The sequence below is a fragment of the Apodemus sylvaticus genome, chromosome 7 (genome assembly GCF_947179515.1).
Source record: "Apodemus sylvaticus chromosome 7, mApoSyl1.1, whole genome shotgun sequence".
Taxonomy (NCBI): Eukaryota; Metazoa; Chordata; class Mammalia; order Rodentia; family Muridae; genus Apodemus; species Apodemus sylvaticus.
In genome coordinates, this window is record NC_067478.1 from 72,727,971 (window position 1) to 72,753,143 (window position 25,173).

The window sequence follows — 25,173 nt, forward strand, 5'->3', positions numbered from 1 at the left end:
CTAGAACTCACACAATAGGTCTTGTGCAGTTAACCATAATCGCTCTTGGGCTCAATAGCTGTGATAAGTCTAGTACCTGACCCCACCTCACCCTGACCTTTATCTCTTATGTTCTTTCTGCTCCCACTTATGGGAACTCTAAGCCTATAGATGTCCTGTTTAGCGTTGACCATTCAGCAGTCATATATTCTTATCACTTTGAGTCTTTGTATTTACTACTGCCCAATGCAAACAGTTTTTCTGGCCAAGGCTGAGCTCAGCACTAACCTATGTGTATAAACATAAATATTTAGAGGGCAGCTTGATAAATGTTACTTAGCCAAACATGTGTAGTTGGTTCCTTGTAGGACCATGACCTTCCCAACTATGGGCTTTTGACCATATATTTACGATGCCAGATATGATTTCCTCCCCACAGAGTAGGCCTCAGATCCAATTAGGAAGTTGATGACAGTCATACCCCTTGTACCAGTGGGTACATCTTGTCTGACAGATTAGTATTGTAGCACGCAACGTTCACGGCTGGGTAAGGCTTGGTGACTTTTCTCCCCCAGCAGCCACTAGTATCGTGAAAGCTAGCCGGCAGGAAGCAGGCTTCCAGCTCAGTTCCAGCTTAATTTCTCCGCCTTGTAAAAGTAGTGTGTGGTGTCTTGGTGTCTTCATCACTAGGGCCGTATCTTCTATTTCCAGTGTGGGAGCAAGAGCAAAGGTAACCAAGAGCCTGTATTGTTTTGGGACCTCATGAACCTCCCTTACCAACAACTCAGGAAAGTTCCCATACCCAGCACTGGGATTTCTGTCTAATAACCTACAGCTTATGGAAGCCACATTATCTGTCCATGTGGGATACTTCCACTTTCTTTTTAATTATATTTTTAAATTAGCTTATGAAGTGGTAGGTCACCATAGGATTTTTTTAGACAGCCTCACTATTGATTAATTCTTCTCCTTACCCATTCCTTTCCCCATCTCCCACCCTATTGTTTATTTAAAAGAAAAGCTGGAAGAGAAGCTACTGCTTTAAAGGCTTTGAATTTGGAGTATTCGTGTGTTGTCTGTATATATAGTGAATGCATATAAGTGCAGGTGTATGTGCCAATGCACATGCATGGGGAGGCCAGAGCAGGAGATGGGTGGCCCCGTCTGTTGCTGTTGGCCTTATTACCCTGAGGCAGTGAGCTCTGAATTTGCCTGTTTCTGCCCCTATACACTGGGGTCATGGGCACATGGAGCCATGTCAGCCTTCTGTGGGTGCTGGGGATTCTGACCTGGGGCCTAATGCCTGTGCAGTAAGCGCAGAGCTGGCTGGTAAGGACACACTGGCTAGCTTCCTAGCCCCAAGCCTGGAACTTTTTAAGGTTCTTGTTGACTATTACACATAGCTTTCCAGAAAGATTTTTATTACTTTTCATGATCAAGAACAATGCACATTGTGCATATCTAACAAGATAGCCATTATATGTAGTATTCTAATAGATATTATGGTATATTACATTGTTTAATTTCATAATAACAAGCAGTCACCTCAAATCTTTGTGGCTTATTACAACAAATTTTATTGTTTTGTTTTTTTTTTTTGTACCTGCTGTTTATATCAACAGGAGAGACTACTTTTTTTTTTTTTTGAGTCATTTAGGTCACTGTCGTCGCCACAGATTTCATATATACTGTCAGTTGCTTTTATAATCCCTGTGGAAATGTGTTGCTCTCCAGTTGTGTCATGGCTTAAAGTTTATACCTAGAGATGTCTCACGTCTGTACTGTTTAGTAGTAACACAGACATACCGAACTTGAAAGAAGGTCCTAAGGTACAGTCTTACTGTGAGCTAACAAAAAGGGTATTTATTTATGGTAGGGAGCTCAAGCATGCCAGTGTGGACATGTGTAGTCAGGGACAAGTTATGGGAGTCAGTTCTCTCCTTCCTCTGTGGAGGTCGCAGGGACTGAACTCAGGTATCAAGCTTGGCAACATGTATCTTGAGCCATCAAGTCATCTTGCCTTGAATTTTAAGATGTTCTGGAGCTACATAGTGGCCAACATTTTAAAAACAACTCTAACTGCATTGACAAAAGATGATGCTAGCTCATTTTAATTTGATTTTTTTTCCAGTATAAAATAGAATTGTGTTTTATATTTATAGGATTTTATGTTCTTTTTAATTTAAATTTTATAAATAATATGCTATTGGCTTACTTTTACACTTCATAGTTTTCAAATTGTTTCTGTTATTTGTTTGTTTGCTTTTGTAGAGATGATGGCCATAATAGTCCTAGTACAGAGGCAATTGCTGACTTTTCTTTTGAGGACTGAGCTAATACAGTTTTATCATAGCAGTAGAGACACTAAGACACAGCACTTGCTGCACTAACACAAAAACCCAAGCTTAGATCCCTGGCATCCACAGAAAAGAGCAGATCATGGCCACAAACCTACCTGTAACCCCAGCGTGCAGGCAGAGACAGCTGCATCCTAGGAACTCACTAGCCAGCGACCTGTGAGCCTTGAGTTCTGTGAGAGACCCTCTCTTAAGGGGCAAAAGCAGAGTGCTGGTAAGGGCACACATCATACTTCTTAAACCATACCAGCATGCGAACGCATGTGCACTCACATGCTTTAATGCCGAGGATTATCATTAATATCAAATAAACAAGGTAGGGAATGTAGCTCAGAGGTAGAGTGCTGACTTCTGCACAGGCGAGGCCCTCTTTTCAATTCCCAGCACAAAACAGCCAAAGCATACCATTAAATAATCAAAGGCAATAGAAAGTCTGGCATTTCTTTCTTGTTTGTATCTTATAAATTCATCACATAGAGAATCCAGGACAGGAACCTGGAGGCAAGAGTTAGAGCAGAAGTCATAGAAGAAGAGTGACTTACTAACACCACATAACTTGCTCAAGCTTGCTTTCTTATCACCAGGATCGCCAGCTAGTGTCACACCACTCACAATCGGCTAGGCCCTCTCACATCAATTATCGATGATGAAAATGTAGATATACCACATGTTTTGCATCCATTCTTCTGTTGAGGGATACCTGTGTTCTTTCCAGCTTCTGGCTATTATAAATAGGGCTGCTATGAACATAGTGGAACATGTATCCTTATTACATGCTGGGGAATCCTCTGGGTATATGCCCAGGAGTGGTATAGCAGGATCTTTCGGAAGTGACATGCCCAGTTTTCTGAGGGACTGCCAGACTAATTTCCAGAGTGGTTGTACTAATTTGCAACCCCACCAGCAGTGGAAGAGTGTTCCTCTTTCTCCACATCCTCGCCAACATCTGCTGTCTCCTGAGTTTTTAATCTTAGCCATTCTGACTGGTGTAAGGTGAAATCTCAGGGTTGTTTTGATTTGCATTTCCCTGATGACTAGTGAAGTTGAGCATTTTTTAAGATGTTTCTCCGCCATCCGAAGTTCTTCAGGTGAGAATTCTTTGTTTAACTCTGTACCCCATTTTTTAATAGGGTTATTTGGTTTTCTGGGGTCTAACTTCTTGAGTTCTTTGTATATATTGGATATTAGCCCTCTATCTGATGTAGGGTTGGTGAAGATCTTTTCCCAGTTTGTTGGTTGCCGATTTGTCCTTTTGAGGTGTCCTTTGCTTTACAGAAACTTTGTAATTTTATGAGGTCCCATTTGTCAATTCTTGATCTTAGAGCATAAGCTATTGGTGTTCTGTTCAGGAACTTTCCCCCTGTACCGATGTTCTTAAGGGTCTTCCCCAGTTTCTTTTCTATTAGCTTCAGAGTGTCTGGCTTTATATGGAGGTCCTTGATCCATTTGGAGTTGAGCTTAGTACGAGGAGACAAGGATGGATCAATTTGCATTCTTCTGCATGCTGACCTCCAGTTGAACCAGCACCATTTGTTGAAAAGGCTATCTTTTTTCCATTGGATGTTTTCAGCCCCTTTGTCGAGGATCAAGTGGCCATAGGTGTGTGGGTTCATTTCTGGATCTTCAATCCTGTTCCATTGATCCGCCTGCCTATCACTGTACCAATACCATGCAGTTTTTAACACTATTGCTCTGTAGTATTGCTTGAGGTCAGGGATACTGATTCCCCCAGAATTTCTTTTGTTGTTGAGAATAGTTTTAGCTATCCTGGGTTTTTTGTTATTCCAGATGAATTTGAGAATTGATCTTTCTAACTCTATGAAGAATTGAGTTGGGATTTTGATGGGTATTGCATTGAATCTGTATATCGCTTTTGGCAAAATGGCCATTTTAACTATATTAATCCTACCGATCCATGAGCATGGGAGGTTTTTCCATTTTCTGAGGTCTTCCTCTATTTCCTTCTTCAGAGTCTTGAAGTTCTTGTCATATAGATCTTTCACATGTTTGGTAAGAGTCACCCCAAGGTACTTTATACTGTTTGTGGCTATTGTGAAGGGTGTCATTTCCCTAATTTCTTTCTCAGCCTGCTTATCCTTTGAGTATAGGAAGGCTATTCAGCCATTAGAAACAATGAATTCATGAAATTCTTAGGCAAATGGATGGAGCTGGAGAACATCATACTAAGTGAGGTAACCCAGTCTCAAAAGATCAATCATGGTATGCACTCACTAATAAGTGGATATTAGCTTGGAAAACTGGAATATGCAAAACATAATCCACACTTCAAATGAGGTACAAGAAGAACGGAGGAGTGGCCCCTAGTTCTGGAAAGATCCAGTGTAGCAGTATAAGACAAAACCAGAACAGGGAAATGGGAAGGGATGGTGGGAGAACAAAGGGAGGGAAGGGGGCTTATGTGACTTTCGGGGAGTGGGGAACCAGAAAAGGGGAAATCATTTGAAATGTAAATAAAAAATATATCGAATAAAATTTAAAAAAATTAAAATTAAAATTAAAAAGAAAAAAAAGAAAAGAAAAGAAAATGTGCTGCCAGGTGGTGGTGACGCACACCTGTAATCCCAGCACTCTGGGAAGCAGAGGCAGGTGGATTTCTGAGTTCGAGGCCAGCCTGGTCTACAGAGTAAGTTCTAGGACAGCCAGGGCTGCACAGAGAAACCCTGTCTCGAGAAAAAAAAAAAAAAAAAAAAAAAAAAAAAAGAAACGAAAGAAAGAAAAGAAAATAAAATGTGCCACAGGCTTGCCCACAGACGAATCTGGTAAGGCATTTTCTCAATCAGAAGTCCCCTCTTCCCGAATGACTATGGACTATGTTAAGTGGATATAAAACTCACCAGCTGGGGTTGCAAATTGGTACAACCACTCTGGAAATCAGTCTGGCGGTTCCTCCGAAAACTGGGCACCTCACTTCCAGAAGATCCTGCTATACCACTCCTGGGCATATACCCAGAGGATTCCCTACCATGTAATAAGGAAACATGCTCTACTATGTTCATAGCAGCCCTATTTATAATTGCCAGATGTTGGAAAGATCCCAGGTATCCCTCAACAGAAGAGTGGATGCAAAAAATGTGGTATATCTACACAATGGAGTACTACTCAGCCATTAGAAACAATGAATTCATGAAATTCTTAGGCAAATGGATGGAGCTAGAGAACATCATACTAAGTGAGGTAACCCTGACTCAAAAGGCGAATCATGGTATGCACTCACTAATAAGTGGATATTAACCTAGAAAACTGGAATACCCAAAACATAATCCACACATCAAATGAGGTACAAGAAGAAAGGAAGAGTGGCCCCCTGTTCTGGAAAGACTCAGTGAAGCAGTATTCGGCAAAACCAGAATGGGGAAGAGGGAAGGGGTGGGTGGGAATACAGGGGAAGAGAAGGGGGCTTGCGGGACTTTCGGGGAGTGGGGGGCTAGAAAAGGGGAAATCATTTGAAATGTAAATAAAAAATATATCGAATAAAAAAAATGTAAAAAATAAATAAAAAAAATCCTTAAGAAAAAAAATAAAAATAAAACTCACCAGCACCAGCTCTGACTCGTCTGACCAGACCCACGAGCTCTGGATTTTGGACTTGGTTCAGTCTTCTAAAGAACATTGTGATCACAAAAGAATCTGGGAGTAAATAATCAAGTTAAAGTTTCCTTATGTGAGGAAGTAAGAAGCCAGCTCAGACTTAGTTTTATTAACCATGTCCTTTTTCCCCTCTTCATTTCAGGTGTCTGTCCAACTCAGGACTTATGCTCTAGATGTTTCTTGGTGGTTTGCCTAGAAAACAGCAGGTGAGATATTTATGAATGTATCTGGCGCTTTATATGTAGTTTCTAATGAGAATAAATTGTTTCTGAAATTTAAATACGATGATATATTTTCTAAAGTGTTTCAATAGGAAGCAAAGCTTTTTTGTAATTCTATGTAGCTGCCTGAATACTTATAGTTTGTGGGTTAGTTTGAGAAATAAACTGACTTCACTACTAAGATACTTTGGGGTATATTTCCATTGCTTTTCTCTACTTGAAAATGGAGTTAAGTATATGTTACTGATCTGACACACTTATGGAAAGTTTTGGCATTATAATCTGATGGTTTTAATTTATATTTATATTAAATATTGATTTATAGACAGTTTCACTATATATCTCTGGTTGGCCTGGAACTTCCTTTGTAGGCCAATATATGGCCTGAGTTCACACAGGTCTATCAACCTGCTTCTTGCTTCTGTAGTGCTGAAATTGAAAGTGTACACTGTCACACCCTAATCTGACTTGTTTAAAGACAAACTCTCTATTAGTTAAGTCAGATTAAGACAGTTGCTATTTTAAAAGGCCAGTTAGTAAAGTGTTTCATACAGCTCTAGTCCTTAGACTCGATTACTTTCTGTAATTCCCTCTATTGGCCTTATATAATAAGGTGTATCCATTAGTGTGCTAATTGGTTTCCACACATAGTTTCCCTTTTATAGAAAGCTTCTATAGATAACATTCTGCTCTGAAGGTAACACTAAAGTTCTTGTCTGTTTTCTTATCTGTCTTGGCTCTGGTCCTCTTCTTTTCCAAATTTTCTATTAAAAAAAGATGGTTGTGGGCAGGCTGGAGATGGCAGGTCCACTCGTAGAGTACTTACTGAATGCTCATAAAGCCCTAGGCGACTTCCCAGCACATTAACCTGGCATGGCAGTGCACGCCTCTAATACCAGCACCTGGGAGTAGGAGACAGGAAGACCAGAAGTTCCAGGTCCCCTACCTTGAGAGCTTGAGGCTAGATAGATTAATTCTTGAAACCTGATCTCCAAATTTTTTTTCACCTTCACTTAAAAAACTTTGAAATGGACCATTAAATCTTTAGTCTTTCTACCTGGAGTCCGGGTGCTCTACGCCATTCATATCACTGTCATCATGATATTTTTTTTCCTAAAGTATAAGCGCCAGCATGCCTGTCTGATTTTCAGAATCCTTCAGTGTCTTTGGATTACATAATACTTTTTAGACTCTTTCATTGAACATTGTAATCTAATCTTTCTCCATGTTTTCCCCCAACTCTCTAGCGTCCTAAGCATGATTGTTTAGTTTATAACACATCTTCACCAAAAAATAATTTATGTATTATAAATGTAACTCACTTAAAGTGTGCAGTTCAATACTTTTTGTTGTATTTACAGAGATGTCCAACCATTACCACAGTCTAATTTCGAAATATTTTAAAGCTCCATAAAGTACTAAACCACAGTCAGTAGTCATTCCTGCCAGCTGCTGATGTGCGGCCTGGCTGCTAATCCATTCTGGACATTTCTTGGCCATTCTGTAATGTTTCAAGGTTCACTCATGCTATAGCATGTGTCAGTACCCCATTACCTTTTGTCACAGAATGATATTCTATTGTTTGTATTAGACCTTGGGATAGAGAAAGAGTTTCTGAGTAGTCAGCTTTTTTAAAAGGGTTAAAATAAATTCTTTAACCTTTCAGCGGAATAACGATAAACAAGAGGCTGAACCTGTGAAAGTATAGGTTCCTGCTGTCAGGCAGCTCAGCACAGAGGCGGTGGCCTTTAGGAAGTTTTATGGATCCGGGGCAGGCTAAATGAGAAGAGTGGAAACAGACTGAGGGACACTTTAGAACCAAGTCTTTCATATTCCTCAGCTTCCGGGGAGTGGATGTCAAAAGGCCTAAGAAAGGCCTCAACTGAGGGCCACAGAGAGACTTCTGAATAATGGCCCCTGCTCTCGGAATGCAGCTAGGCTTCAGAGAGTGGTCACTGTGGGACCTGTGTAGGGTGGGGCATCTCCTCTACAGTTCCCTTCAGATGCTGCAGCCTAGTGACTGTGCTCAAGTCTGGTGGGAAGAGCAAGTGTCCTGAGGCCATGGCTGTCAGCAGCCCCTTTACCGTGCCTCAGTACCTGCCACTTACCTCCTCTTTAGTCCTAGAGGTATATAAGTAGACCCAGGGCATTCTGGGATTCCAGGGAGGTGGAGCGTACACTCTGGTATTGAGACTCAGAAGCACTTCCTTTTGGTGCTCAGACTGCTCATTACTTAGGAAGAGATGTGGCCATTGAAGTCCAAGTCCTGTTGCTGTCATCTAAAGGAAGTAGTGAGCTGAGAGTCTTCCAGTAGGCCTGCCAGGCTTCGTTGTTCTGAGCTTTTTAGTCTGTCTGTCTTTTTCTTGTATGTCTAGAAAGGCCTCCTTAAGTTGGTGTGGTTTTTATACTTGTACCCAGAACCTTTCACTGTGTCATCTTTTTTGGAGATTACATTCAAATCTCTCGCATTACCTGTGGAGCATCTCTTGTGACCACTGCTCGGCTTTTCCTCCCACCACGTCTTGCTTTTACGAGTACGTACCCTCTTCTACCTGTACAACTTTGCACACAAATACCAAGCAGCTGTCTGTTTTCTTAGTGACATTTAAACACATCTGATAAAATGTGACTTAAGTGCTATACTATTCAGTTGGCTGGCCTCCAGATTTTCTTTTAATCAATTTCCCAGCTGCCTAATAATGCCATTTTTATAAAATAATTATTGTGTGAAAGTAAATCATCTTGACTAAGTACGGGAACTGATTGACCTATTTGCAGAAGAATTAGCTTAAATTCTGAGTATGAAATAATGGAAGGGCAATTTAAAGAGTTGATTAAGGAACTTCAAGCATATGAAAAGTGGAGCCATTAATGCTGGAAACGGTAAACTTTTTGATTATGATAAAATATCCAGCAACTCAGTATCCAGCCATAAGGTTGAAATCTGTGAAGAAACACAATAACAATGATTGTCTGCCTTGTCCTAAGCTAATATTAATTAAAGTTTCAGTTTAGAAAATGTTCTTAAAAAACTTGTCTTTGAAAAATTATTCTTTTTTGGGGTGTGTGTGTGTTTCAAGACAGGGTCTTCTGTATAACTCTGGCTATCTTGAAACTCACCCTGTAGACCAGATCTGTCTGCCTCTGCTTCCAGCGTGCTGGGATTAAAGGCATGGCCACCACCACCCAGCTTGGTAATTTATTCTTTTTGTTTGTTTGTTTGTTTTTTGTTTTGTTTTGTTTTGTTTCTAAGACAGGTTTTCTCTGTGTAGCCCTGGCTGTCCTGGAACTCACTTTGTAGACCAGGCTGGCCTCGAACTCAGAAATCTGCCTGCCTCTGCCTCCCAAGTGCTAGGATTAAAGGCATGCACCACCACCACCACCGGTGGTAATTTATTCTTATAATGAACATTTTTGCATCAAGAAGCTGATCGATTCTGCTAAACACAGCATGGGACTGTATCCTGGCATGTGAAGCCATTATTGATTGAATAAACAACTGCTTGCTGAAGCATATTTCTTTGTGTACTCAGCTATGTGTAAGAAAGACTTTCAGCCACTGGTTCAGGAGGTAGGAGGATGTGTCATAGGTTTTAGTCATGATTCTAGTCCGGCAAGCTGACATTGGTGACTTCCTGTCCTCCTGAGTCAGTCGTATTGTGAAGACCAGCTTGTGTGTACACGAAAAAGTGCTGTCTAACCGTGACTCCAGAGTCAGAGCTGAAGGAAACTCTTAGCTCCTTCTCTGCCAGGCTTTTAACTCTAGGCTGGCCTAGCATCGTTAACATTATATTCAGTGCTTAGAACTTAGAACATAGAATTATTTGTCCTTTTATCTTCTGCTTACCATCATTTCTCTTGCTGTTGCACATGATTGTCAGATAGTAAGCCCGGGTTCCATTAATTTTCACCTATTTTCTTTCATTTAATAATTGCAATGAGTTTAATGTAGTCAGCGGTGGTACCTCATTTTCCTATTGATGGAAATATGACAGAGATTACCGAGCCACCACATGCTAGAGCTATGATGCCAGTCATTTTCATTCTTATAAACACATGGCTTAGGTGAAGACCTATTGCCATGTGCCCCAGTAAAGGCAAACTTTGATCTCCATTTTCCTCCCCCCTTTGCTTATTCTCAGTCATGGTTAGTGTTTAAAAAAAATGCTATTATAGAAAAATGTATGCATTTGATAGCATAACTTGGAAATCTTAACATTACACACCATTAAAATGGCTTGTTAATATTATATAACAGAGCGTATATTTGGGAATTCCTTAGTGCTGTAAAAAATTGTCTTTCAAGTACAATGAGCTCGTCCTTTGCTTTTAAATTTTTATTAAGTTTTAAAATCAGTATAACAAAGTAATAGGTTGCACCCTGGCATTTCATACATATATGCCATTGTTCTTTGTTCTAATTAATCTCCAAGCTAATGTTTTTAATAGGTATAATTTGTTTTTAAGGCATAGAGCTGTTTATTATATATACTTATAAGCTAAATATGCTTGCTGTAGCACAGTAGTTCTCAATCTGAGGGTCACAACCCCTCTGTGTGTGTATGTGTGTGTGTGTGTTCAAATGACCTTTTCACATGGGTCACTTATCAGATATCCTGAATATCAGATACTTATGACTAATAACTGTAACAAAATTACAATTATAAAGTACCAAGGAAAATAATTTTATGGTTGGATGTCACTTCAAGATGAGGAAATGTATTAAATGGTTGCAGTATTAGGAAAGTTGAGAACCTATTCTATCAGAAAAATGGGTGAATAGTGTTCTTAATTTGCCCAGATGCGACGGCTCATGTTTATTATCCTATACTCCGAGGGCTGAGGCAAGAGAAACCTGAGCTGCAGGCAAGCTTGTCTGAAAGAAATATTTCAATTTACTTCATAATTTAGGAAAGGTGTTAAATAGGGAAAACTTTTCTACATTATCCAAATATTTATGTTAGTGTGTTTTTATAGATGTCTGGTTTACATTAAATAAGAAAAACCTCTGCAATACCTGAGAGGTAGTTGTCAAGAAGAATTAAGACAGAGTAGACAGGAGAGTTTGCTTCTGTCTGCATTTCCTGATGCTGCACTTGAAACTCCCTTGTTCAGGCCCAGGCTGTAGACACTGCTCTTACTTAGAACACTGTTCCTTTTAGGGTGGATGACAGTACCAAATGAACATGCCAATCTTTCCTGACCCACAGACCTCTGCCTTAGGATCTCCGTTTAACTCGTGGTTCTCTGTTTTTTGTTAAAAATTCCCCAGTGGTCATTACTGTGTAAAATTCTGTATCAGGAGCTCATTCCTCATAGTTTTAATTCCCCTCACCCCCCAAATGATGACTTTGAGATGATTGTGGTACTTTGAGTCTTAGTTGCTACTGTTTTGAAAAACTCCAGAATTCACAGGACTTGAACAATGCTGGCTTTCTTTTCTGTCCTGTGAATATAGAATGTTTTTTCCAGCTTTAGAGTCATCTGCTATCTAACCCTTGTAGGAAATAGTTTTTCCTCAGCCTGCTGATTTGCTGGATCTGTCCCATTGTTTAATGTTTGTTCTTCAATGAGATTTCCTTGTCAGTTCACGAGAAATTAGTGCACCCAACCTGGTTTGTTTCATGACTTATGTATTTTCTTAGCACCTAATCATTGATTGTCATTTATTTTGCATTTATGTCTCATGGGCACAAGAGACAGTGTGCCTTACTGCTGTATTCCTAGGATCTGAAACAGTATCTACCGTAATAGTGAACCTAGTACAGGATTTTGAAGTAGCCAAAGAATGAATGCATTTTCTATTTGTTATGTATTGATGCTGTCTTCCTTTTTTTCATTTCTGTGTGTCTTTGTTCCTTTATTTCTTTCCAGGAAAGTAAAATCTATTGTTTTCTTCAACTAATGTTTCTGTATCTTTGACTTTTTTTCTCTGTTATTCTGTCCCTAGTAGGGTTATTTTGGAGGAAGGGAAAACTTATAGCTCTCAAACTCTTGAGAAATGACTGTTTCAGTCTATCCACTGCTTTCTGGGTGGTGTCAGAACTCGTACAGAGTAGTCAGAAAAGCACTGAACAGGCAAGAAAACTGACTGCTCACATCTGCTTCCATGCTGCTTGAGTTGGCCTTTCCCCCAAGGGCTCATCCCTGTCAGTTCAGCAAAATAAAATTGTCTTCTCACAAACACCTTTCTTCAGGACTGTGGGATGGAAATGATTCCAGGTTTATAAAGTAAGCTAAAATGAACCACCAGAACAAAGGAGAACAGTTTCCTGCTGCTCCAACTTGCATTCCAAGTCAAGACAGCAACATGTATTCTCATGGGAGATGATATTGAAACTTACATTCCTCCACTGCTGGTGGGAATGCAAGTTGGTCCAACCACTCTGGAAATCAGTCTTGCAGTTCCTCAGAAAACTGGGCATGACGCTTCTGAAGAACTCTGCTATACTACTCCTGGGCATACCCAGAGGATTCCCCGGCATGCAATAAGGATGCATGCTCCACTATGTTCATAGCAGCCTTATTTATAATAACCAGAAGGTGGAAAGAACCCAGATGTCCCTCAGTGGAGGAATGGATACAGAAAATGTGGTATATTTACACAATGGAACACTACTAGGCAATTAAAAACAATGAATTCATGAAATTCTTAGGCAAATGGGTGGAACTGGAAAATATCATCCTAAGAGAAGTAACCCAATCACAAAGGAACACACATGGAATGCAGTCACTGATAAGTGGATATTAGCCCAGGAGCTCATAATACCCAAGACACAATTAACATATTAAATCATTCCCAAGAAGGAAGGAAGGAGAGGGCCTGGGTCCAGGAAAGACTTGGTGCAGCATTGTAGGGGAGGACCAGGATAGAGAAGTGGGAGGGGGTTGATTGGAGAATGGGCAGAGGGAAGAGGGCTTATGGGACTTATGGGACTTATGGGAAGGAGGGAACCGGGAAAGGGAAAAATCATTTGGAATGTAAACAAAGAATATAGAAAATGAAAACAAAACAAACAAAAAAAAGAAACTTTTGTTATGTCAAAAGCCTAGATTTCACATATTTATCAGTATTGGTAAGGAAAACGACAACTATACAAAATAGAACTGTGGTTCTTTAAGCTTCTGTTTATGTCATAGTCCTGTTTCTTAGGTTAACTTTATAGAAAAGAGAAGGCATTTCTAAATGAGAGTCCTTTGGTTCCTGTGCAATTTCATTCCTCCTGCTGTTATTTCATTCAGTCAAGTTCTCCCTCCTTCCTCTCTCCTGCCCCTCTCCCTCCCCCTCCACCCCGTATGTGTGTTGCATGCATGTAAGTGTATGTATGCTTACATAAGTATCCATGAGCACTCACATGGAGACCAGAACAGGATGTTGGGTATCATTTCTGTCATTTTTACTGCATCACCTTGAGACAGATCTTATTGAGATTTTGTTGGGCTAGCTGGCCAACAAGTTCTCTGGGTCCTCTGTCTTTGCTCCTTAATATGCTAGGTGTACAGGTGTGCATAGCTATGCCCAACTTTTTACCTGAGTGCTTGGGATTTGAGCTCAGGTTCTTAGGTTTGCAGAGCAAGCACTCTTTCCTACTGAACCATCTTCCCAGCCTCATGGTTTCCTTTAAAATATTATGTCTCAATCGTGATGTGTGCCACTATCAATGTATACATACAGGCTTTTAAAATATATTCAAACAAATAATGCAGTACTAGTGTATCAGTTCTGACATGCCTCAGTGATGTCGAATGTGCTTGTTTGCTTTGATCCATTTTAATAGATTTTACTTGACATCATTCTCAAGTTTTGAAATATGCTTCTTTTAAAAGTTATCCATTCAATATCCTCTTTTAAAAATCATTTCTTGAAGCTCAAATTTATGTCATTAAATTCTACTTTAATTTTTTTTCTAAGAATTAAGAGGAGCTCCCTACAAAATGAGGGCACGAAATAACTTTTCCTTTGTGTGAGATGCATGATAAGAAGCTGTCCAGTTGCCTAATGAATGACCAAAGTCACATAATCATCTCTGTTAATCGAAAAAATCTGTCAAAATTTAATACTCTTTTATGATAAAAAGTTACCATCACACTAAAAATAGAAAATGATTTCACCTAATAAAGTCCATTTATGAAGTGCTCACAGCCAACCTTATGCTGGAAGCTTTTCCTTTGATATCATGGGCAAAGCAAGGACACTGTATTATGAATCTAAACCAGAGGGATCACAAAAAGTAAATAAAATTGATCCAAGCTGGAGAGGAAAAAGTCAAATTATCTATTTCAGAGGACTTAACATTATTATAGTAGAAAATTCTAAGATTATGCAAAAAATGGTTAGAACTCATGAATTCAGCAGTTTGTTGGGTACCATATTAACCATAGAATGATGTATTTCTATACGTTAGCAATGTGACAATTTGAGAAATAAAACATAAGTAGTAAATTTTTAGTAACGTAAAAATTTTAAACACTGAAAATCAAGTACTGTCAAAAGAAATTAAAGACATCATTAATGTCTTCTGTTTAGGTAATGGAGACATATTGCCTATTCATGACTCTGAAGGCATTTATACTATACAAAATCATTTAAAGATCCAGTATAATACCTATCAAAAGTCCTATGAACTTTTTTCCTGAAACAAAAAGTCATCTTAGAGCATGGAATCTTAAGGCTTCTGAAATATAATATCATGAAAACAACTAAGGATAAGTCTCATACTTTCCAGTTATTTAAAAACTTAAGACTAGGTGAGCAGGATGCCTAAGTGGGTACCATGCTTCCTATGCAAATCTGAAAACCTGAGTTCTGTGCCCTATGCTGATGAGTTTTATGTCAACTTGGCACAACCTAGAGTCATCAGGGAGAAGAGAGCCTCGCTTGAGAGAAGGTTTCCAGAAGACTGGGCTATAGGCAAGACCATAGTGCATTTTCTTAATCAATGATTGATGGATAGTCCAGCCCATTGTGGGTGGAGCCACCCTTGGCTGGTGCTCCTGGGCTCTTTAAGAAACCAAGCTGAGCAAACCATGAGGAGCAAGCCAGGAGGCAACACTCCTCCATGGCCTCTGCATCCAGGTTCCTGCCCTCTTTGAGTTCCTGACCCAACTACTTCTGATGATGATCGGTGATGTGGAAACATAAGCAAACCAAACCCTTTCCTCTCCAGGTTGCTTTGGTCATGGTGTTTTACCACAGCAGTAGTGACCCTAACTAAGACATCCTTAAAACCCATTTTCAAAAGCTAGATGCTGTGGTACATATCTTTTTTTTTAATTTATTTATTTTATATATGGGAGTACACTGTCACTGTCTTCACCGAGACATCAGAAGAGGACATCAGATCCTGTTACAGATGGTTGTGAGCCACCATGTGGTTGCTGGGAATTGAACTCAGGACCTTTGGAAGAGCAGTCAGTGTGCTCTTAACCGCTGAGCCATCTCTCTAGGCTCTCCTGTAGGGAAGTGGAAGGTGGACATAGACTTCCCTGGAAGCTAACAGGCCAGACAACCTAGAATATGCAGGATAGCAGAAACAAGAGAGACCCTTCATCAACAAAGTAGGAGAGAACTAACTCCTAAGAGTGGTCTGTCCTCTGACTTTCATATGTGCACATGACACACACATACATGGCTGCATTCACACATAGTTCCATACATATGCACAATAAATTTTTTTAAACTGCAACAAAGCTATAATAATCCAAATTGTGTAGTGCTGTAATAAAGACAAATGTATGGAGGGATGGAATAGAACAAAAACCCATAAATAAATCTTTTTATATGTCAAGTGACTTTTGTATAGCAAGACCTTTCCCAGGGAAGGTCAGGTTTATTTGTCCGTGTTTTCAACAAATGATGTTAAGAACACTGAACATCCAAACATAAAAATTGAAGTTGGAACTTTAGCTTATATTGTATATAAAAAATAGTCCAACACAGCTTCAAGACTAGGATGTAAGAGCTAGCAGGAAAGTCTTAGAGGAATCTGCAGATGAAAAGCCTCATGTTGTCAGGTTAGCCAGGTATTTCATAATCCCAAAAACACAGGCAGTAAAAGAAATAAGGGTAAGTTGCACTTCATTAAAATTAAAAACCTTTCCCTCAAATGAATTGACCAACAGAGTAAAAAGGCATGCTAAAAAGTAGGAGGAATGTTTGCAAATCATAGAATCAATATCTAGAATGCTTAAAGAATCTACAATATGTTCAGAATACTGTTTATAATTGGGCAAAATCATATAGCATGAATCTTATAACAGTGCTGACTATCTCACACATGCAGATGGGTGCTCATTAGTGATAGGAAAACATTAATGAGAGGATAGTGAGGGAACCTTTGTAAACCCCTGGCTGGAGTGACTGCAGCTCACTGCCACTGCCCAGGGTGAGAGGATATCATGCCAAGGTGGCTATAGAGTGTGTATCATTATTACACGACTGTAACATTTAAAAAAAATGTATTATCTGTCTGTAACACACAGTGATCTTTGCAGATAGTTTGCTTTTTAAAACAGCATTAGTTTTGAGATTTAGATGGTTTTCAAAGCATAAAGTGCATGTTTTAATGTAGTTTAATTTACAATAAGTGTTAATGTTTTTCTTTTTTTAAAAATGATTTTATTGTTTTTATTTTATGAGTATTGGTGTTTTGCCTGTATGTATGTCCATGTGAAGGTGTCAGATCTGCCAGAACTGGAGTTACAGACAGCTGCAAGCTGTCATGTGGTTGCTGGGAAATGAACTCAGGTCCTCTGGAAGAGCAGCCGGTGCTTTTAACTGCTGGGCCGTCTCTCCAGCCCCATAGTGTCAATTTTCTTAAGAGATCAATTTTTTTATGTTTTTCTCTGGAATCTACTATGATTTATTTATGACCTAAATCTTTTAGTAAGTCCTTTTTACATCCATCTATTTAATGTATGTGTATCTGTGTTGAAATGAGGACAATTTGGGAGTCAGTTCTTTTCTTCCACTGTGGGTTCCAGGCATGAACTCAGGTCATTACCAGATTTGATAGCAAGCATCTTTACCTACTGAGCATCTCACTAGCAACTACATTTTCTTTTTCCTTTCTTCCTTTCTTCCTTTCTTCCTTTCTTCCTTTCTTCCTTTCTTCCTTTCTTCCTTTCTTCCTTTCTTCCTTTCTTCCTTCCTTCCTTCCTTCCTTCCTTCCTTCCTTCCTTCCTTCCTTCCTTCCTTTCTTTCTTTTTCTTTCTTTTTTGCTTTTTGGCAACAGGGTTTCTCTGTGTAGCCCTGGCTGTCCTGGAACTTACTCTGTAGACCAGGCTGGCCTCGAACTCAGAAATCCACCTGCCTCTGCCTCCCAAGTGCTGGTATTAAAGGCGTGCATCACCACTGCCCAGCCTTACATTTTCTTTACAGAATTTTACACATTAATTGAGTTGCTTCTTTATTTGTTTGTGATAGTGTTTCACTATGTAGCTCTGACTGGCTGGAACTCACAGAGATCTACCTGCCTCTGCCTCCTGAATGTTGGGGTTAAAGGGTGCTCTTCCATGCCTGGCTATTACAGGATTTTTTTTTAAAAAGGGGTCTTGTTAAATTGATTCCACCAATAATTTTAATTTTTGGAGTTGAGTACATGGAGTTGTGTGTGTGTATAAATATTGTTTTGTATTTACAGTTGATATTAGATTATTGAGTATGTGATGTTTTATAGCTATACCTTTTAAGACTAATCAGTGGAAGATATATCACATATATCACTTGTTGGAGAGCCTACCTTTTATTGATTTCTTTATAAGTGGTACTTTTAAGTTATAATGATTCTTTTCCATATCCTCAACTGTTGAGAGAGCAGAAGTTGGCATCAAGTGTCTTCCTGGAATGTTCGTCATCCTACTTTTTTGAGATAAATTGATGGAGACTTGAACGCTTACATAGAACACAACAAAAGCAGAATGTACAGAAATTAAAGTTTGAGATGGGGTGGGAAAGACATGGTAGCATACATCTTTAATTCTAGCATTCAGGAGGCAGAACTCTGTATTCTGGGCTAACCAGGGACTCCATAGAGAGGCCCTAGCATTGCTCCCACCACGTACTCATTCAGTTGGGGAGCTGGAGAGACACTCAGTGTTTAAGAGCACTGGCTCTCTTTTCAAATTAATTTTCAACTTAAGCTGTAATTCCAATTCCCAGGGCTCTTGACAAGCTCTCTGGGATCCACAGGCACCAGGCATGCATTTGGTGCACAGGCACGCATACAGTGAAATACTCATATACATAAAATGATAAATTTTTAAAATTTGAGTTATTATAGAATCTATTCTACACTATATTTGACTCTCATTTGATAGTTTATGTTTGGATCTTTAGTACCAGGATGATGCTAACAGTCTTGATTACTTAAAATAAATGAATAAAAAGCAATCCCATTCTCACTTTGGTCATGCCATTTCCATTATTGATTATACGTTTCAGTGGTATTTCTTCTTGATATTAATATGGTATTTCTTCTTGATATTAATATGGTATTTCTTCTTGATATTAATATGGCTATTCACTAACTTTTTACTTGTCTTTCAGTGACATTCTCTTCACTTAGTGTTATCGCATTTTGACTTCTTTCAAAATAAATATAATATTAATTTATCTTGCTGCTTTTATGACTCCATTTTCTTGTCTTAGTTTAGTTTAAGTGGAGTTCTACTTTTTGTTTCTCAGATTTTAGTGCTGACCAGGTCGTTAGCGGTAGGTACTTCAGACTTTAGGTCGCCTTGTACTGCTGGGGCCTTCTCTTGTCATTCTTTTTCTCACTCGTTCCCTTGTCTTTGCTTTCCTCCCTTAAGCATCCATTCTAATCCAGTTAATGTGTTTGGATATTTACTCAACATTGGAAATGGGTGCTATTTCCTATATATGTGCTTCTAGTTTCCATAAACTGCCCTTGCCTGTACATTCTGTTTTATGTGTCAGGAGTGGTGGGATCGGGGAGCACAGACAACTTGCTTCCTGCTGCTGCCTGTAGCTGCCCCAGTTCTCTCGGAAACTTCTACTTAGGTGAAGCTGAATTCTCCATTACACTGAGTTGGAGAAGTAAAACTGTAGTTACTAAGGAGCGGCTTTAAGTTGATTTAAGCGTGAGAGTTAGTAAAAAGAAAGGTGTTTAGGAAGAATAGAACACATCTAAGTGTGGGTGGGAGCTTTTCAATATTCATATGCATGATTTTATGGATTCTAAAATTATGTCTTTCAAAGGGTTCCTAAAGGACCCTCTCCCCTTTTCCCTTTTCCTGTAAGATTGTAGAGTGGTTCCTGAGGTATGCTGGGTGGGAGGGACTAGAGACTGGTGGGGCAGAACAATAGGTCACCAACTTTGTACAAGGAAGTCAGATATGTTTTTATTGTAATAGAGTTTATTGTCTTGTTTATGAGATTTCCAGAAACTTGTAAATTTACAACCGGGAAAGGAACAAGGCAATACTCAAGGTTCTGTGTATTTAGACCTTACCCACGTTTTGTTACTGCTTTGACATTCTTATTTGAAATGTCTCTGCAGAAAAAGATTATTGCCTCTTTGTAGACAGCCATAAAAGCAAAATTTGTTAATTATGTTGGCATTTTTTTATTCTGAGCTGGCGAGACTTCAGCCAGACTCTGGGGTCTCTTTATCATGCCTTACTATACTTTATCAATACTGCAATGAGTTTCATTTTTTTCTTAAACATATATTTAAAAGTAAAATTGGAAGGTTTTTGGATATCTATAATAAAATTAACTAAGAATTATCTGGTTTTTCTTTAGAATGACCATATAGTCTATATTCCTTTGAGAACTGCTTAAGGATTCCTAGACTACAACTACAACTGCGTTTCTCATGAAATTCAGTCAAAATTGAACTGAGTATTTGTATTTATAAGCCTGGTGTCATGGGCCCGTACCTGTGATCTCAGTTCTTGGATAGTAGCTGTAGGAGTATACCAAGGAAGGTGAAGATAAGAGAGTATTAATTTTGGGTAAGATGCATCATTTTTATGAATAAGAAAGGTCAGGATGAATCCAGAAGAGACTGATAAAATACAAAAGCCTTTGATCTTTGTGAATTTTCCTAAAGGCACTTTGTGGTTAGGAACTATGAGGGTAAGCCCTCCTGGACAAATAAGGCCTGCCCACCAGCCATGGGACCATTTGGTTCTGGAGCTGTAAAAGACTCGGTGTCTGTGTGTGCATTATGGTTCTCAGAATGCAAACATGAATGAAACTGACTCTCTGCCCCAGAGGCTTTGTGGTTGTAGACAAGTGGGTGCAAGACTTGTGCCTCATCTGCTCTTTTGGAATGCCATTCATTCTGCGAAGTTGACTCTTGCTGTGTGGTGTTTGATGGCAGCCAGCCTCGTGTCACTGTTCTTTTTCCTATTTTACTTTCTAAAATTAAGATCTGTATTAACTGAATATTCGGGATCCCACAACCATCATATCTAGCCTAGTGAATGATTTCCCAGGAAGGGATATGATCTGGTGTAGTGTTTATTTCTTACAGTACGATGATTGGAGTGGGAGATATAACATGCTGGCAAGTCCCTTTGCATTGGCAAAGTAGACACTGGAAACACTACCTAGAAGTATAAAGTCATTAAAAGTAATAAGCTATATAATATATAGTGCTAATAATGTAGAAAATAGTGTTGGGGAAAATAGAGGAAGTGTGGTTTCCAATCTTTATATAACTAAATTCACATTAAAAGACCAGCAAATTACAGCCTGTGTTTTCACCCCTGGTTGTCCCCAAGAGGTAGAAGGTAAGTCCCTATTGCTGAAGACACCATGCACTGCAGACCCAGGGCCCAGAAACTCCTGATCTGGAACTGACCTGAAAGCCTCTTCACTGAGTAGTTTCCATGATACATGAAGGAACCAAGGCAGCTTCCAAAGGAGGAAAGCAAGTGACATTTCTACCCAGTAATGACTTGTGAATCACATTGGCAAGCACAGATGGCACAGTAACCTTCCAGGTTCAGGAGAGGCATGCATGTCCTGCCGGTAACCAGCAGCTCTCTAATTGGTCTTCCAACCTACTCAACAAGTGGGAAATCAAACGGAGATTGTGGTGCTTTGCTCTGACATGAACCTTTCCTGATATATTTGAAGATGGTGCCGGCCAAGTTTACTTTGCATTTTGTTTTCAGATTATTTACACATGAATTGCAGGTTTATAGTGGCAGTTGCTTTATAAACAGAAACATCATTTCATGGCTTGTTGGATATACTTTTGTATATTAATAAAAAATGTAATTTGTTTTATGAAATAGAACAATATCTCATTTTACATTTTTGATTCTGAAGAGCTTAAATGCATGGGCTGTTTTGCAGCCTACTGTTTTCTTCATTGTCTTCTCTTTCTGTACCCAATGCGCTGCTTGCTCCTTGCCATGAGTACATACTTTTTTGTTTGTTTGTTTGTTTTTTGTTTTTTGTTTTTTTTTAATCGAGACAGGGTTTCTTTGTATAGCCCTGGCTGTCCTGGAACTCACTCTGTAGACCAGGCTGACCTTGAATTTAGAAATCCTCCTGCCTCTGCCTCCCAGAGTGCTGGGATTACAGGCGTGTGCCACCACCGCCCAGCGAGTACATACTTTTTAAGTTTGACGTATTTGTCTTCCTTTGACTAGTTGGCAGTTGTCTGGTGATGCCGAATGGATGTTTTTGTTGGTTTTACCTGAACATTTAAGTGAAAACAATTCCTGTGTTCCCAGACCAGCTGTCTGTAATATTTACACTTTATCAGTTTCTTCATTACTATCCACAAACTGGGTGTGGTACTACAGCAAGGGCTGTCTCCCCAGCCCTATGAATGAGTATTTTGCCTGTATTGTATGTATTTGTACCACATGTATGACTGTTGCCTGGGGAGGCCTTGGGAGATCTTTGGGAACCGGAGTTGCAGACTGTTGTGATACCATTGTTGGTGCTGGGAATCAAACCAGGTCCTTTGAAAGAGCAGCTAGTGTTCTTAACTGCTGAGCCATTTCTTCAGCTCCAGAAAGCAATTTTTGGTGTCATGCAGACAGAAAAGGATCTTAGGACTGACACTGAATAACTGACAGTTCCTTGGTTGTCTTATCAGTAAAGCTGCCTACTTCTGGACTTACAGTGTTGTATCTCCAGCATCGTACCTACCTTATAGAAGATGCTTGTTCTAATTTTTTTCATTTGTGTTTTAGTTTGTCTACTAGGGTGACTTGTTTCAGTGTAAGGTAATTTTACAGTGAGCCCTTTGAATAGTGAATGAAGATGTTAGCTATAGAATGCCAAACCCCTCCAGGTGAGCACCTTTAAAAAATGTATCTGTCACCAAGTCTCCTTTTCTCATTATTTCTTAAATAATTATGTCTTATTTTTTAAAACTACTTTCAAAATAAGTTTATCAAGCCTGGCAGTGGTGGCCTTTATGCCAGCACTTGGGAGGCAGAGATAGGTGGATTTCGAGGATAGTTTCATCTACATACTGATTTCCAGGACAGCCAGGGCTACACAGAAAAACCCTGTCCACAAACTCCAAACCAAAAAGAAAACACAGCAACAATGACAAAAACCACAAAAAAGAAACAAACAAAATCCCCAAATTCATCATATAGCTTAATAGTAAAGTATAAAATTATACCAGAAATCCTGCAATGTCAGTTCAGTATGGCTAACAGCTTTGTACATGTCTGAATGTGCTCCACCCCCCACCCCAGTGAAAAAGAAATTGGGATCATACCGGGAAAGCTTTTTAAGCATGTGAATGTACTAATGGGCCAATCAGTGGGTTAAAGCCCATGTGGTGAATGTAAAGTGATCTCAAGCCTGTTATTGGAGAATGAAGGTTCCATTATCAGATTAGACTTGTCTCCATTGGGACTACAGAGTAGTCAGTGGTCCCGGAGCAGCTGCGAGGGAGCTGAGCTGTTTTTGTGATATCAGAGCATTCTTGAAGGCAGTGTGAACTATTGCTGTTTTGGGCTTCTGTGTCCAAGGTGAGTTTCTTTCTTAACATTCCTATCGACTTTCAGACTTCAAAGTATGAGTATGAATACCTTTTTAAAAAACTTTAATCATTTTATCTTTGGATTTTTATAATACTGCCTTTTCTTAAACAATGCTAAATGGCTAATTTTTTTTCAACAGAATAATCTAGCATTTGTGTAGATTTTTTTTCATTTGGTGTAGGATGTTACTTCTCAGGGTTTGCATAAAACAATTTAACACCCATCTATAGCTTTTCTGTTAAATGAAAATATTTCATCTTGGTGTTGGTGCACTTCAGTATTTTTTGTATGAAGTTCCACTAATATTTAATATTAGTATCATATATTTATATACATTATAAAAATTAGTTTGTCTCATAATTGCTCCTCATTTATATAAAATAAGTTGATAAAGGAATTCAGACAGATAATTAGAATGTATTAAAATCTTATTGGTATTGGAACTTAAAATGACTGTCTGGGACTTTGAGCAGCTGGTTTCAGACTAAATAAGCTCCTGCGCTAACAACTGATCTACCTTAGAACTGGGGATGCAGTGAGCAGTTCAGCCCAACACTTGTTTTCTGGGTTTAAAATCTGGGTTTCTTACCATGGAAAATACTGAGCCTCTTTAAGAATGTTTGGATTTTCTTTGAGTACCCTAAGACTTTAGTTAAATGACACTCAGGTAACATATTTGGTAAACATACTTTATTGTTGAGTATGTTTAGTTGAGACAGTAGGATCAATTTCTGAAGCCTTCCAAATACGGTTCATGAAATAGGCTTTGTTCTGTCTATCTATATAGTATGAGTTCATTTGTCACCAGCAAAATTTTTTAAGCATTTTGTATGTTAAATCAGTTTCTAAATCCAATAGGATTAAGACTACAGCCTGTGTTGGAGGGAACTGAATGTCAGTTTCAGAGAGCTCTTCAACATCACAGGGCCTTGTCCTTCCAAAGACTGTCGGGCCTTGATCCAAAAGGAAGGCTTTGGTGATGAAGGGAATCACTCCTGCATTCAGAGTTCTGTCATCAGATGAAGTGCATGCTGAACAAAGAGGGTCACAGGGCAGCTTTTCATCCCTTCACTTTGCTTATAGCAGGAGGAAATATAGATTGAGTTTTCATTTTTAGGAAGTAAGTCTCATTTTTTGAAGTGATTCCTGGGATTTTTGGAGTTTTTGGAGACATTTTAGGTTCTTGTCCTGATTTCAAGTCTGCTTGTTTACTCTTCTCTTGGAAAGATTAGCAGGAGCCAAGGTTTTGCAGCTTGTCAACATGAGAGAGCAATTTGCACGCTTGTCCCTGTCACCTTGGAATTCGTTATGTCACCCTGTAAAGTCTATGGTGGGAGTGAGGGACGCTCTTGGGGGAAGTTAAGCACATCAGGACAGCAGACTGAAATGATTTAGAAATGGAGAGGTCTAACTGTATTGCCTGTACTTGTGGGGAGTATTTGAGATCAGATTTCTGTTATAATTTAGAACATTTAGCAAACAAATTGAAGTTATATAGCATTGGATTTCATGCTATTAAAGGGTGTTAAAGTGCTATTGTTGTTCTCTTTGTTTGTACTGAAGGACCTCATATTTTTGCCCATCTTATTCCATTCTTCAAAACTAATTTATCTTCATATAGCTTAAGTAAAATTTAAATTGAATTTGTTTCAGGATGAATACATTGTATCAAACAATCTTAGCAGGAGGGAGAGAGGTATAAAAAAAGCAATGGGTATGATAGAGTTGGATTATGAGATTCCAGTTGGAAAAAAATTATCATTCATCTTATAAGTTGAGACTGATTTGTGTATTATTGAGGGAAATTACATGAAAAATCTTAGAAACTTCATCTTATCATTAGTGATGAAATTGAAAGGTAGCATTTTTCCCCTGGGGACTTTAGCTTGCCAAGAAAATGCAAACGTTAGGAGGAGAGTTACTGCTTCTGGCTTGTCTCCTCTGTATAAAAGTGCTTGCCTGTTCGGTTCCACTTGAAGCTCCACTTGTGTGCTATGGCCACACTAAGTAAAGTGTTC

At 39.1% G+C, this 25,173-nt stretch overlaps 1 protein-coding gene across 2 annotated transcripts in view; it reads left to right on the plus strand.

Moving 5' to 3' along the window:
- Peak1 (pseudopodium enriched atypical kinase 1) overlaps positions 1 to 25,173 on the plus strand; it is a 233,758-nt gene that overhangs the window by 42,459 nt on the left and 166,126 nt on the right. For both annotated transcript variants that reach the window (XM_052188279.1, XM_052188278.1), the window contains exon 2: positions 6,088 to 6,151. The gene's annotated coding sequence lies outside the window, so the exon portion shown is untranslated. The remainder of the gene's footprint in view (positions 1 to 6,087; positions 6,152 to 25,173) is intronic.